At 37.4% G+C, this 15,924-nt stretch overlaps 1 protein-coding gene across 4 annotated transcripts in view; it reads right to left on the bottom strand.

The window, feature by feature from the left end:
* METTL25 (methyltransferase like 25) overlaps positions 1-15,924 on the bottom strand; it is a 255,197-nt gene that overhangs the window by 51,532 nt on the left and 187,741 nt on the right. The window contains exon 13 of one of the 4 annotated variants that reach the window (XR_009599881.1): positions 13,911-13,987. The exons of 2 other annotated variants lie outside the window; for them this stretch is intronic. The gene's annotated coding sequence lies outside the window, so the exon portion shown is untranslated. Of the gene's footprint in view, positions 1-10,289; positions 13,988-15,924 lie in introns of those variants that run through there. One more of the 4 variants, XM_027967180.3, reaches the window with a different exon arrangement.

Raw genomic sequence — 15,924 nt, 5'->3', positions numbered from 1 at the left:
AACATTCAGGACTGTCTCTGTCTTTATTTCCGATGTCTTTTTTTCTCATCCTTTCATACCGCTGCTTCACTATTCCTCCTTTTTCCCTACTGGCCAGTTATCTCTGAGTGTTTATGTGTGTAGCAAGAAACGTGGATACCAAGAAATTTTAAGATTCACAATTTATAATCAAGTTCATTTCAATGAACTGAAATAAGCAAAAATTCCCAGAACAGGGATGCTGGGAGATAATCTCAAGATTACTTTCTATATTGCCACAGTCATATCCCCTGTTTAGACTTTTCCCTTGAAAGAGTTTCCTATATGGGTACTCAGGGTATCTCCAGGAAGTCTGTCTCTTGGTGTCCTGATTGTTTTCTTTCCATTCTAGCTTCTTGCCACTGTCCTCAATGCAAATTAAAGAGTTTTGCCAGATTCAAATGACTAGATTGATTTCTTCCTCTGAAAGTGAGGCTTTGACACAAGTTTAAGTGAAGAAGTAGTCTTTCAAGCTGCCCATGGAGGGCCAATAAAACCGAAAGATTCCTTTTGAAAGTAAGTTAAACTTTCACTAACCCCAGGAAGTTCAGAGGACTTATTTTTCCAAGCTCTCATAACTGTAGTTAATTTGCTGAAAAATGTATTCTATAAAATATGAAAGGTTCTTTATCAAAATTATTTCAAAGGCTAGGGACTCTCCTGAGCTTTCTTCCCAGCCAAGATGATAGAAAAATGCTTACTGGACAGAACGATGCAATTCAAGTCCCTCTACAAAGGTGACATATTATTCCAATTACATGACAAACCTGCATATAATTTCTCTGTTTGATACGGAGAAAGCAACCACAGGAAACTCTTTGTTGAATTCTGTCATATGAAAATAAAATTCCAGAGATTCTGTTATTCTTCTTTTGAAGAATTAAAAAAAAAAAAGAATTTAAGAATCAGCTGACTCTCCTAGAAATCCATTTTTGATTAATGACACAAAATATTTAATGCTCTTCTGGTTGACTTTCATCCCCAAACCGTTTATGTGAGCTAGTTTCTTTAAAACAAAAAATCTGTGAGTAAAATATTTGCCACACAATTCAAAAGAATTCATGTTTAAATGCTAAAGACTTTCTGATTTATCTTTTATTCCAATAATTCTATATAAACTTGACTTTCAAAGAAACCAAGAAAAAATTGAGAATAGGCCACATTATGATATAACACAAAAATGTATAGTTTAATTTCCAAAATTAGAACTCTTAACATTCTCATGAATATGCCCCTGGGTCATGTCTAATATCTGCTTTACCAGCTATGATGTTTAGATAACTAGGTCAGAGCTCGCTCCATTCCTCCCTTCCAAATACCTCTGCCCAGGTAATTTACGTCTAGGAATGGAGTCCTAAATTTTGAGGGAATTGTGATCAAATTTAGGTCAGAGATTCTAATGCGCATTTCTGAATCAATAGCACTTAACACAGCACTGGACCTACAGAAGATGGCCAATAAATCTTGGTTGAATAAGAAATGAATGAAAGTGAGAAACCCTTCTTGAGAACTTCACACTTTAAGAACAATGTCTCCGTAATCCTTTGGAATACTAATTATAGTTTCCATGGTAGTTCAAACCTGCAGTTTTTTCTCATATGAAGAAAGAGAAAACAGAAATGTGTAATAGCTGAATTGTATGTGTCATGTAATAGTGTTGTTAATATGTCATATTTTAAATGCTTTCTACAAAAAAAAGCCTCTTGATGAGAGTGAAAGAGGAGAGTGAAAAAGTTGGCTTAAAGCTCAACATTCAGAAAACTAAGATCATGGCATCTGGTCCCATCACTTCATGGGAAATAGATGGGGAAACAGTGTCAGACTTTATTTTTGGGGGCTTCAAAATCACTGCAGATGGTGACTGCAGCCATGAAATTAAAAGATGCTTACTCCTTGGAAGGAAAGTTATGACCAACCTAGATATCATATTGAAAAGCAAAGATATTACTTTGCCAACAAAAGTCCGTCTAGTCAAGGCTATGGTTTTTCCAGTAGTCATGTATGGATGTGAGAGTTGGACTGTGAAGAAAGCTGAGTGCTGAAGAATTGATGCTTTTGAACTGTGGTGTTGGAGAAGACTCTTGAGAGTCCCTTGGAGATCCAACCGGTCCATTCTAAAGGAGATCCAACCGGTCCATTCTAAAGGAGATCAGTCCATTCTTGAAGGAATGATGCTACAGCTGAAACTCCAGTATTTTGGCCACCTCATGCGACTCATTGGAAAAGACTCTGATGCTGGGAGGGGTTGGGGACAGGAGGAGAAGGGGATGACAGAGGATGAGATGGCTGGATGGCATCACTGACTCGATGGACGTGAGTCTGAGTGAATGCTGGGAGTTGGTGATGGACAGAGGCCTGGTGTGCTGCAATTTATGGGGTCGTGAAGAGTCAGACACGACTGAGTGACTGAACTGAACTGAACCTTGAAATGTGGTTTGTATAGGAAAGGCAGGAGAAGTGCTTGATTTATTTCCTTTCTTTACCAGTTTTCAGTATAATAAGATGTTGCTCTAGCAAATCAATGAGGCTGCCTTTTTTGTTTTTAGTATCATGAAGAATTCACAGATTTTTCTTTACACATGTAATTTGTTTTATACAGTGTGGTCATTCTTTTCAGTGCTAAATTTTTCATTTTTATGCCAGTGAGAACTTCTTCAAGTTGGCTCCTGAGACCTTTTGACCTGACTCCTATAATCTTGAAATAGCTTCCCTGTTTTTAGTTCAACAACATATACCAGAATCATCTTTTATATTTCCTGTCAGAGACCTGGAACTAGTTTAAAAAGGATCTCTAGATCTTTTTCATGAGAAATAATAGAGACCAAAATCTGGGCACTAGAGCTGCTTATTTATACTAGGTTGTCACTATTTTAAGGCCTTTTTCAATATACAAAGGTATGAAATAGGCTATTAAGTTTTGTTATATTAGCAAGATAAAAATAAATAAACTGTACTGATATTCCAATGAAAACATAAAGTCATCACATGACTTTCAGTTAATTTCACTGATTTTGCATTTCTCTTTCTTATTTTACAAATGTTCCTAAAAACATTAGCACAATTGTTTATTTTTGTATTTTCCAACATATAATTAGTAGTTTAAAATATCATTGCACAATGCAGTTCAATATTTTTTTATATTCTTTTGTTCTTAAACTAAATACTGCTAGGAATGTACAAATTGCTATGTGTTAAAGTCACTTGAAATAATTATTCTCAATGTTCATTCATCCCACTTTTTTTTTTTTATCACCAACATCTCAAATGCCTGTTTTCTAAGGTGGAAGTATGAGTGCTTCTAGCTTTTCTATCATTTCTTCAAATCTCGATCTTAGCTTAACTTTTAATACTTAACACTTTTCACTTTTAGATGGTCAAGGTTATTAGAATGTATAAATGGCTCTATAATTATTGGGATTTACTGTTTGATTTGGTTTTGCTTTCTGGAATTTATAATTGCCTTCCTTTTTTTTTTCTTGAACGATTTGATTTTGTCATGTAATAAACATACCATTTTTTTTTTAACAAACATCTTCCATAGAAAGACCTCCATTTTTCTGCTCCAAAATGCATCGTTTGCGCTCCAGCCTTGCTCCAGAGCTGCCATCCTGCCTTTCTTTTATCCTCAGTTCTGCTTCTCTATTTTCTGGCTCTCTCATTTACTCCCTTATTTTGCTGGGCTAAAGTAAATTCCTTAAAAAGGTATTTGGGAGTTTTTCCAGACTCAGTATAAGCACTCCCTCAGCTCCATGCAACTGTTCTGCTCTCCCTGAGGGCCTCAGCTCCCCACTTGGTGCCCTGCCCACAGCAGTCCTACCAATGGCTCAATCCATTCCTACAGTCATGGAGCCAATTTTTTGTAGTTGCTGCCACAACTGCCTTATGAAGAGGCCCAACCATGGTGCCAGTGCTGGAAAGAAGAGCCTGACCAAGTAGCTTCACCGGACCTGGAGGGCTTCCAGAATCTTCCCAAAGAGATGGGTAACACAATCATGAGGTGCTATGATGTGGGTTGGACTTGAACAATAAGACACCTGAGACAGAAAGAAGGTAACAGAATAGTTCTAATGATTCTAATAGTTCTTCTAATAGCTCTTCTTCCTTGACTCTGGAACATTCTGGGACATAGAAGTTTACATGGCCTCTCCAAACCCAAGAATTGGTTGCCCAATTAAAAACATTTGGCCAGCTCAAAGACGTACCTCTTTAATTTTCTACTCCTCCTTTTCTACTTTATTCCTCTCTTCCCCTCATTCTTGCTTTCATGGAATTGAACTTCCTAATAAGGAGTTGGCACCTTACTTTACTATTATGAGCTAAGCCCATCCTTGCCCTCTTTTTCTATATTTCTAAAATATAATATCAGTGATGTAAAATTACAAGACTCCAGAGGGACAGTAGGCAAACTGTTATAACAAGTTTACTGTTCTGAATGGCATGTCACTGTCACTAGTTTAGGAGATAGGCATGTCACACTGGGCAAGTATATGCATCGGGGCCAAGGCAAGAAGAATTTTCATTCAATCATTTACTCAGTGCATATCTGATAAATCTATGCTAGATGCATGGGATTCAGAAATAAAAGATATATTCTCATACTCTAATTGATGATTTCTCATGGAAATATACCTATTTTCTGAACGAATACTCTGGCAATTTCTCAGTCGTGGTATACCTTTCATGTACTTTGCTAAGTCACTTCAGTCGCGTCCAGCTCTGTGTGACCCCATAGACAGCAGCCCACCAGGCTCCCCTGTCCCTGGGATTCTCCAGGCAAGAACACTGGAGTGGGTTGCCATTTCCTTCTCCAATGCATGAAAGTGAAAAGTGAAAGTGAAGTCTCATGTACTTTAATTTTTGTCAGAACTCTTCCCAGAGCCCCTGTTCTGTCCTTATTTCTAGGGAGTTGCATAACCTAAAGCTTGGCCTTTGAAGGTGGCAACAGAGTCTCAATCTCCTTTTCTTTAACTAACTGAATTTTAAAGCTTCTCTCTCTGACATGGCTGAGAAATGATTGTTCATAACACAGGTTGGAAACGATGCCGAAGGGAAAGTAACATTTTTCTCTTGTTCTTTTTTCTCAGTTTACTAAGCTATTGCATCCATTTACTCATGTGTTTCTCACAACTCAGGAGGTAAACAGAGCGAGTATTGTTTCTTCATTGCATAGAAAAGGAAATTGAGGCTGCAGATTAAACTGTCTGGCTCACGGGTACTAAATGCAACATCAGGCAAGAATTCCAGTTATACCTCTTGGAGAATTTTTTTCGGTGATATTTTAATAGTGTTTCAAGGCCCAGGTAGAAGATGGAAAGACACTAAAGGAATCTCTGGGCCTTCTGTTCTTAGTGCTACCTATGGACTCAATTACCTGTGAACACAGGTATAGAAATCAGTTTCAGAATTTCCAGACTCAAAGGAAGAGGGAAAGAACCAGGCTCAGGAGTAAGAATGAGGTGGCCCTGGGCATCCAGGTAGCTCAGTTGTCTTGTAGATTCTGTTCCTGACTGCTCTCGACTTCAATTTATTCATCCTCATTCTTGGGTCCCACAACTCACCTATTGAGTCCCTGACATGTGTTATGGGATCTTTTTATTTCCATTCATTCATTCGAATGTCCACAGGTTGTTATCTCACCATTGCTGGACACAGATTAGCTATTTCATAAAACTGTATTAAACCTACATGAATGAATACATGTACACCCTAATCTGAAATTCTGTTTCAGTCTTACTTATAAAAACTTCAGGCATTGCCTTTTCTTTTTCACTGTTTCTTTAATTTCTCATCTTATATCCTGACATGTTTATATTCGTAGGAGCAGTGCAGTAATTAGAACTTTTGGAGAGTGAACAAAAGAAATTGACTCTGCTATACTAAGTGAAAAACTTTAAAAATATATTAAAAAATAAATAAATGTGCATAACATGGGATAGTTCAAAAATAGAAGGAAAAGCAAAAGAAACAGACTCATAAGGAGCAAAAAATGAGGTGGCTCCAGCGATCCAAGAGCTGAATTTAACTGATAGGCTTGTCAGCCTGCCAGTGCTGAGATGACTCAGCTTCATCTGAAATGAAGGTTTTGTCCTAGATTCTGTGTTCAGAATTCAAAGTCCCAGAGAGTGAGTGGAATTTGTCAGCATTGTATCCTATACTCAAGCCCTAGCTGGGGGCCAACGTGCCCCTCAGTTGCCTAAGATGGCGGACAATGGCAAGAATGAACATCCCTCCCCCACACTTAAAGCACTATGACAAAATTAGGGGGAAATGGGCTGTAATCGCCCAGTTTACAGAGTATACTGGCAAAAGGAATGAGCTGGAACTGTTTCTGCTACTTAACTGTGTGACTGTGTGAAACAACCAGTGTGCTGTTTCATATTTCTACAATTCAGTTTTCTTATTGACAAAATACAAAGCTTGGGCAGATGATAATTAATATTCCTTTTTTTCCCCCTAAAACTGTTTTTCCAACTTCACAGAGTTCTCCTCAGGTAAGTAGTTTGTACTTTAGTGGTTTTAGAGACCAGAAGCATTTCCACTGCTTCTATTCAGAGCACTATTCATGGATGAGCAGCCCTCGCATCTCACATCTTTGAAATCTTCTTCCTTCTCACCGGTGCTCACCATTCTGTGCTGACCCCAATACCTCTCCTTAATCCTGGCGTTCACTAGCACAGCCCATTCTCTTCTAATGTATGATATTCCATCTCTTTAATGCTGTTTATGAAATGCTTTCTGAATTTCTTTTTCTACCAATAGTATAATCAATAAAATACAGAAGTTACTTGCTTCATTTTCGTTTTCGAAAGGAACCTTGTTAAACTGATAGTAATGTTTTCAACCCAATTTTCCCCACCCAAATATTTTTTAAACTGTTAGAAAACTTTAAGTTTTCAAAAAGTTTTCTCTGTTTTATCCATAATATATTTTCTCTGTTTTATCCAGAACAGCCATTGAATTGGCCTTGAATAAACATTTGAGACAACTTTTGCACCCACCTTCTTCATGCTTTTTTAATGTGGATACCAACAATCATTTATTTTTTAATTCTTTCAATAGTTATATAGACTGGAACTGAATTGATACTATGTACTGCCATACACAGTAAGCCACCTGAAGTGAGGAGCCGGCTCATTGGAAAAGATCCTGATGCTGAGAAAGACTGAAGGCAAAAGGAGAAGGGTGTGGCAGAGGATGAGATGGTTAGATAGCATTACTGACTCAATGGGCATGAATTTAAGCAAACTCTAGGGGACAGTGGAGGACAGAGGAGCCTGGCATGCTGCAGTCCATAGGGTCGCAAAGAGTCAGACACGACTTAGCGACTGAACAGCAACAACAAATTACCATAAGCAAAATAAAATTTTACTTTTTCATCCTCATGTAATATTAATTTTGTATTAACCACTAAGTTAAACTCTATTACAAATGCAAAGATATACAAGGTATAGTCACTACCTTGTAGGAACTTCTACATCCTAAGATTTTCAAGGGGAGATGAAACATAACAGCTCCCTAAAGTACAAATCTGTATATAAGGAGTGTCCTAAGACGGTAGTGATGCAGTGTTAAAAAGTGCAAAGAAGAGAGAAATTATCTCCATTCAAGGGGAGGCTTCATGGGACAAGGAAATACCAGAACAAGGATCCAGGTAAAGAACAAACAGGTCTCCCATCATCCCCTCTCACTTCCCAACAATCAATTCCCCAAATACAATTAGTTAATTCATTCTTTACTCATTTGTACCCAGCCCTCCAGTGACTTTTCACTATGCTGGGGATAAAATCCACCCCCTTCCTGCGGCTCACAAGACCCTACATGGTCTAGTCTTTTCTCCTACCATTCTGACATTCACCTATCATTTTCCAGCCACACTGGCCTTCTTTCTAAGTCTTGGATACAGCAAAGGACATTTGCTTTAGGACACTGGTTCTTATTTTTTTTTGCCAGAACGCTCTGCCCTCAGATTTTTATAGGACTGGTATTTGCTTATCATTTAAGTCTCACCCCAAACATCACAGCTGCACTGAGACCTTCCATGACCCTAGTCCAGATTAACACATTTCCAACATTTTGCTGCATCACTCTACTTCGCTTCTTTTAACTTATCTGAAATTTTCTTGCTCATTTATTTGTTTGCTTTTAAAATGTCTACTTTCTCCTGACTAGAATATTATCAATAGTTTTTATTATATGATAGGCCTTTATGTGAGACAGTAACAGAAACATTTGGCTTTATTAGTATCTAATTTATTATTACAGTACATAGTAAGTTTTTAAATTCTTCTAGAAACTACTTATAGAAATCAATAAAACAAAGTTCAAGAATTTAGCGAAATTCCCCAAACTTTTAAATATAACTCACCGAACAAACGTTTTATGTTTTAGGTTACTTTAATGTTTTAAACACCTTTTGAAAATAGACAGCATACTACTATATTGATTACAAAATTAATAAACACATTAACTCTAAAACCAGGAATAAAGTTATATATGTAATATATATTATATTTTTTCTATTATTTCTTCTCTTATTTTCCTAGGTTTCTATTAAGATCCCTGCACAGGGTTTTGCTAATCTCACCGGATCTTTAAGAAAATGCTATCAGTTTAGCCTAGCTAGGTTTTGAGTGGCTCAGATGGTGAAGAATCTGCCTACAATGCAGGAGACCCAGGTTCAATCCCCGAGTTGGGAATATCCCCTGGAGGCAGGAATGGCAACCCATTCCAGTATTCTTGCCTGGAGAATTCCATGGACAGAGAAGCCTGGAGGACTACATACAGTCCATGGGTCATAACAAGTCAGACATAACTGAGCAACTAATACTTTCACTTCATGAAAAGTTTTAATTCTCAGTTGAGACGTGGCCCTGACTGAGCAGTCTAAGGTGATTTCTAGGCTGCTAACGAGTAGTACCGCACCACTGCACTCATCTCACATGCTAGTAAAGTAATGCTCTAAATTCTCCAAGCCAGGCTTCAGCAATACATGAACCGTGAACTTTCTGAGGTTCAGCTGGTTTTAGAAAAGGCAGAGAAAAGAGATCAAATTGCCAACATCTACTGGATCATGGAAAAAGCAAGAGAGTTCCAGAAAAACATCTACTTCTGCTTTATTGACTATGCCAAAGCCTTTGACTGTGTGGATCACAAGAAACTGGAAAATTCTGAAAGAGATGGGAATACAGACCACCTGACCTGCCTCTTGAGAAATCTGTATGCAGGTCAGGAAGCAACAGTTAGAACTGGACATGGAACAACAGACTGGTTCCAAATAGGAAAAGGAGTACATCAAGGCTGTATATTGTCACCCTGCTTATTTAACTTCTATGCAGTGTACATCATGAGAAATGCTGGGCTGGAGGAAGCACAAGCTGGAATCAAGATTGCCGGGAGAAATATCAATCACCTCAGATATGCAGATGACACCACCCTTATGGCAGAAACTGAAGAGGAACTAAAAAGCCTCTTGAAGAAAGTGAAAGAGGAGAGTGAAACAGTTGGCTTAAAGCTCAACATTCAGAAAACGAAGATCATGGCATCTGGTCCCATCACTTCACGGGAAATAGATGGGGAAACGGTGGAAACAGTGTCAGACTTTATATTTTGGGGCTTCAAAATCACTGCAGATGGTGATTGCAGCCATGAAATTAAAAGACGCTTGCTCCTTGGAAGAAAAGTTACGAGCAACCGAGATAGCATGTTGAAAAGCAGAGACATTACTTTGCCAACAAAGGTCCGTCTAGTCAAGGCTATGGTTTTTCCTGTGGTCATGTATGGATGTGAGAGTTGGACTGTGAAGAAGGCTGAGCACTGAAGAATTGATGCGTTTGAACTGTGGTGTTGGAGAAGACTCTTGAGGGTCCCTTGGACTGCACGGAGATCCAACCAGTCCATTCTGAAGGAGATCAGCCCTGGGATTTCTTTGGAAGGAATGATGCTGAAGCTGAAACTCCAGTATTTTGGCCACCTCATGCGAAGAGTTGACTCATTGGAAAAGACTCTGATGCTGGGAGGGATTGGGGGCAGGAGGAGAAGGGGGCGACAGAGGATGAGATGGCTGGATGGCATCACTGACTTGATGGACGTGTGTCTGAGTGAACTCTGGGAGATGGTGATGGACAGGGAGGCCTGGCGTGCTGCGATTCAGGGGGGTGCAAAGAGTCAGACACGACTGAGTGACTGGAATGAACTGAACTGAACTGAACCGAACCAGTAGTAAATTTATTTTTCTAGTAAAATTCTAATCTTTGCATTGTGAGGCTTTTAACTTTTTTGTTTTGTTTATATAAAAGTTTTAATTTTTTGAGACACAGTATCTTTCAAAGAGGTAAGGAATTCTTCTAAGTTTTATCCTATCCACTGCCTTGTCACATTGATATATTAGTGTGGTTTGTCAGTACTATTAAAATCTTACATATTTCTTATTAGTATTTTATTTTAATTAGTTGGACCATCAAGAATTGTCAGCTCCTAGGAGATGAGGGATAGTGTCTACATAGTCAGCTTTACTGTTTTGTACATTTGGTTAATTCATCATTTAGAACACTCTGTTGAACCCTCCTTTTGCTTGATTATTGTGTGTGACCAGTGAAGCTGATTAGCTGCAGACACCCTTTGAATCTGATTAATTATATGTGCTGATCAGGCTTTCCTTCTCTTGCTAGTGAATCTACTTTTGCTGGCATAACCTGGCTTCCTTATGGACTCATTGGCTCAAAGAAAGTACATACCTAAACTTTATAGATATTTAGGTAAATTTTTTATATATTAGCAATTCCTTATATATTTGGATCAATAAAATATGAAGCATATTCTATTAGATACACTCTTCTATATTGTAATACCTTTTGGGGATCTCATATAAACTTTTCTTGTTTGAGTATCATTAGGAACTCCCAGCCTTTCTTAGAGTCAACTTCCTTAGTTAACTTTAGTCACAAGAATTATCATTAATCTTATTTTCAGTTCAGTTCAGTTCAGTTGCTCAGTCGTGTCTGACTCCATGAATTGCGACCCCATGAATTGCAGCACTCCAGGCCTCCCTGTTCTTTGCAAATAAGCTTGGCCAGTAAAAGCCTCTGTAATTTGCCTTTCCTTATTTCAGCACTTGTGCTGACATTTTTAAAGCATGCTTGTGTCTAGCAAGATCCTTTGGAGTTCAGTTTCCTTATTGATAAAATTAGTACAAATAGATTGACCCAGGTCCATATAGATTCTTTTTTCTTCCCTAAAATTTGGCATCATCTACCTTTCAAAGAGCCTTTATTGCACATGTATGTGCACATGTGTGTGTAGATTAGAGATCAAAATATGGATGCTAGAAACATATAATGAGATCTGGGTTACTGACAATAGCTACAAAGGTGGAATACATGCCACAAATTTGCAGTTTTCTCCATTCAGCATGTCACATGACTGCACTGATACACACACACACACACACATATGAATATATAAAAATACGATAAAGTATGTATTTAAGAGAGAATAAAAATATATAAAAGCATAAATCTTAAAAAAGTAGGTGCTTAAACATTCAAGGTGGAGGACTCTGGGAAGGTGGTGGCAGTGGGATCTTAGTTCCCCCACCAGGGATTGAACCCAGGCCCCCAGTGTGGAAGTGTCAAGTCCTAAGCCCTGTACTGCCAGGGAATTCCTGGTGGCATAATTTTTAAATTTCCTCAAATCTCATCATGTAAATAGGTACAGGGACTAGGAGAGTAAAACCTAAAACCTACATGGACAACATCCATCACTAGGTTAACTATAAACCCCCAAATATGAGCAGGTGAAGACCAACCACTATCACCAAGAAGAATCAAATGGTTTCAACAACGTTGTGAGAGAAAGCAGAGGAAAGACAAAACTTTCTGATGGCTCCAGAGCTGAAAAGTATCTAAATTGCTAGCAGGTACAAACTCATCAAGATATTTCAAGGCTAGCAGTTGGAATCAGGAGGGAGAAGCAGGCCTGAATTCACAGCGTGAGCTAAGGGACTATGGTATGCATACTGGTGCTACAAAAATCTGGTTTTTATAAGCCGTTGAGAGTAATCAGCTAAAATTCCCTTTCAGTATAAAATCTTGCATCAAGTATAAAATACTGAAAATAGAATTCCAAATAAGGAAAAAAAAGACATAAACGGTTCAGGAAAATATTGGAGAGGAAGAACCAGAGTTAGAAGATCTTATGAAAATGTCAACTTTTATTATTGAACACATTTTGAAAATTTCGGAAGGAAACCTAGAGCTATGATTCTACAAAGCTATCTGGATTTCCCTCTCTGTAATACAGAAAAATGCAAAACATATGAAAAGCATAACAGAAGAGGATTTTATAAGGAGAAAATTTTATAATAAGAAAAAAAATGAGAAGCAAAATAATATCCTTACAGATAATGAAGGCATGCCAGGATGACCTGAATGCAAAAATAGATGAAAACTATAACCAAATTCTTCCCAGTGAGATTAGATGATTTAAGAAAATGTTAATAACCAGGAAATAACATAAATCTTAATTCTAAAACTTTGGAAATTATATCACTGGAGAACAGGAGAAGAAATAGAAAAACTTGAAATTTGAGCTTACAAATGTAGAAAATCATTAATAAATGAAAATGTCCTTTCAGAATTGAAGAATAAGTCAGGAAGGACACAAGAGAAAATCAATAAACACACTGAGTGCCTTAAGAGAAATAGAAAGCAAAAGATGAAAAATGAAAAAGAAGTAGGATGTTGAAAAGTATTTGAAAAACAGTGACAGGTATAAGCTGACAGGCAAGGAAGACTAAACACACGCATAGAAGGGGATCCTCAGGACAGCAGCTAAAGCAACAGGAGAGAACAAATACCAGAATATATTAATCAAAAGGCCTTTTCTGAAACAAAAGATGGCTTGAAACTACCTGTTGAAAGGGCCACTGTATTCCTGCTTATGGAATAGCTAATCCTAACAGCGTGTGTCTTTCTTGTAATATTTTGTCAAACAGCCACTAGAAGCTAAGACTTGCTACTAATATTTTGTCTTTTAACTTCTTCTCCTAAAACTCTAATTCTAATAGGTATATTAGGTGCTTTATGATTTTTTTTGACCATTTTACCATGTATTTTGTTACTGCCTAATATGAATTCCCATCTTTACAGCCACAGATAAAAGTTTTCTCACTGATCAACCACCACCAGCCCTTAACCCAATTCCTCATATTCTCTTTCGCTGCAGCACTCCATTTCTGGTGCCATTAGCCAGGACAGATTATGCTGCAGTTACTAACAATCACAAAATCTCAGTGACTTAAACAGTATGGCTTTTTTTCCCTTCCTCATGTTGTGTCTCTACTGCACGTCAACTAGAGACTCTGCTTCATGGTTTTCTTATTCTGGGATCCAGTCCTTCATCTGGATCACTGCCAGTAGCCATGTCAAAGGAAGAGGGTAACCGAGGATCTTAGATCAGCAATTAAATCTGGAAGTAACTCATATAGTATTGATAACTCCTTTACAAGAACTAATAACATAGCCTTGTCTAAACACAACAGGGTCAGGAAATATATACCTATCTTAGAAAGGGAATGAAATAGTATTTGCCAGAAATCACTAATGACCATTAACACAAACAGAAACAAATGATATTTTATATTTTGCTTTTGGCACCTAACAGTATTTTAGAATTCTTCCTATCAGTACACCTATACAGCATTTTTGAAAGTTGCATAGTGACCCATTAGATGCTATAATAATCAGTGATTAAGCCTTTCTGTTGCTGGAAAATACTTAGACTGTTTTGCTATAAATATTGCTACATTGAACATCTTTGTACATAAATAACTTTGTAAAAGTAAAAGTAAAGCTTTCAGATCCTAGAAAGAAAAATGCAGGCTTGACATCACTTACAGACATCTTTCTGTTGTTTGAAGCTGGTGTGGCTCTCACAGCTGGACCACACTGTTCTCTTGTTGGACATACACAACCTGTGGAATGCCAGCATCAAACAAGGTCACTCTGAAACTGTGAGAAAATTAGTCTAAACAAGGCTACTTCATAATTTCTTCTCAGCACTGGTAAAAAACAAGGTCTCTGTACAAACATCACAAAATACCAAATAGCCTCTCTTGCAATTTAATAAGACTGGCTGCAGCTTTTTGTTTTTTTTTAAACTAATTTACAGCCCTAGCCTCATTCTAGTCTGCCCTCTCTCCAGGTAAGATTAGCTGAGATACTCAGCCATAGACTTGTTGCAACTTTCTGACAGCACCCAATAGAGGGGAAAATTCCCTCTTCCTTGGACTCTTCCTCAAAGCATCCAATCAAAGCTGATATCTCCTGACAGGGAGTTAGAATGTGTCTAACAGCTCTGTCTTCTAATTTCATTTCACTCCTAGTGAGAGTTGCACTTGGTAGGCTATGCCCTGATTCTAGCTTATAGCTACTTTCTTGTTGGCCCTACACAGAACAGACCTATAGAATAAATTGGGTTGGCCAGAAAGTTCATTTGAGTTTTTCTGTAAGATGCCACAAAAAAAAAAAAAAAAAAAAAAAGAACGCTTTTGCCAACCAAATCACTTTCCTTTTAATTTGAATTAGCTGCCATTTAAAAATGGAAAAGGATTTCCATCAATAGGCAGATTATCAATACTAGGCCTACGATTCCAATTGGTTGGCACTAAGTAACACCTATGATAAGGGCTAAGTCACACTGGCTCCGGTTTTCCAGTCTCCATACTTCCATTACCTTACACTGGTCATTGGTTCCTTTGTTTATTTACCTGTCTAGTTTCCCTGGGCTTTGGGGTTCATGATTCTGATCACAGCATGGTAGATAACAGGAATGAAAAAGAAAAGAGGGGTCAGACTTGCTTCCATGTAGAATACTTAAACAAAGACCCCACAGGATATCTTAGCTTTTTTAGACTAATCTGTTTTTCTCAAAGTATTCACTGAATTGCCCATTCTGCAGGAGTCCTTAATAAAAGATTAATTGAAAAAATAAGAATTACTTTTCCAAAACCTGTGAAATGCAAAGGCAGTCAACATAAGAAATCTTAAAATTATTTTCTTCTGCTTAATTTGATATATTATATATGCATAAAAACCATCTCCTATTTGGATGCTACTTTAATGAAAGGGCTAATGGTGGCATAAGGCTTTTAAAGTTGAAAAAGATCTAAAAATATCACTCCATTCTTATCTCCAAAACATTCTACTTTGTATCAATCCAGCTTGACTGAGTCTAAATGACACTCAGTGGCACACTTTAGTTCTTTAGAAAAGGCTTTACTAACAAGCAAATGTAACCACAAGATGCTATCAGCGCTTCTAAAAAGGAAAAGGAAATCAGGCCTAGGCTGGTGACATGTCTGGGAGGATTGCCTGCCCTCTTTAAGTCAAAGGGGACAGGCATATTTTTGAAGAGAGCCTGAATTCTGCCCACCCTGACTCTTGGTGGATTACAGCTGTCAGTTATAAAAAGCAGCATAGATAAGAGCTTTTATTTTTAAAATAAAAATCTATCACACTCAAAACTTTGTTTAGGTATGATATGAACATTGGAACAACAGATATATCTAGTAAGTGCTTTTAGTATATAAACTCAAACATTATATATGAAAATACACTTTCATAAATATTCCATAAACATTTTATAAATATTATGCATGTTATATTTCTTCAGAAGAAATATATGCTTATTTCTTTGCCCTAAGATTCAAGGTCAAGATTCAGGTTGAAGGCATATAAATTCTGTTTACTGTTGAAAGTCTAATCTTTTCTCTGATGAGTCTGAATATGGAGTTGGACACAATAAAGAAGAAAAGTGAAGTCAAGGCTATTGAATCATAATAAGAGTCACCAGTATCTAGTACTTACTATGTGTCATGGAATGGTGTTAAAAATTCTTTGCATATTTTCA

This window comes from Ovis aries, chromosome 3 (genome assembly GCF_016772045.2).
Source record: "Ovis aries strain OAR_USU_Benz2616 breed Rambouillet chromosome 3, ARS-UI_Ramb_v3.0, whole genome shotgun sequence".
NCBI lineage: Eukaryota > Metazoa > Chordata > Mammalia > Artiodactyla > Bovidae > Ovis > Ovis aries.
The sequence above is the reverse complement of the archived record's forward strand: the minus strand, read 5'-3'. Positions and strand labels throughout refer to the sequence as shown.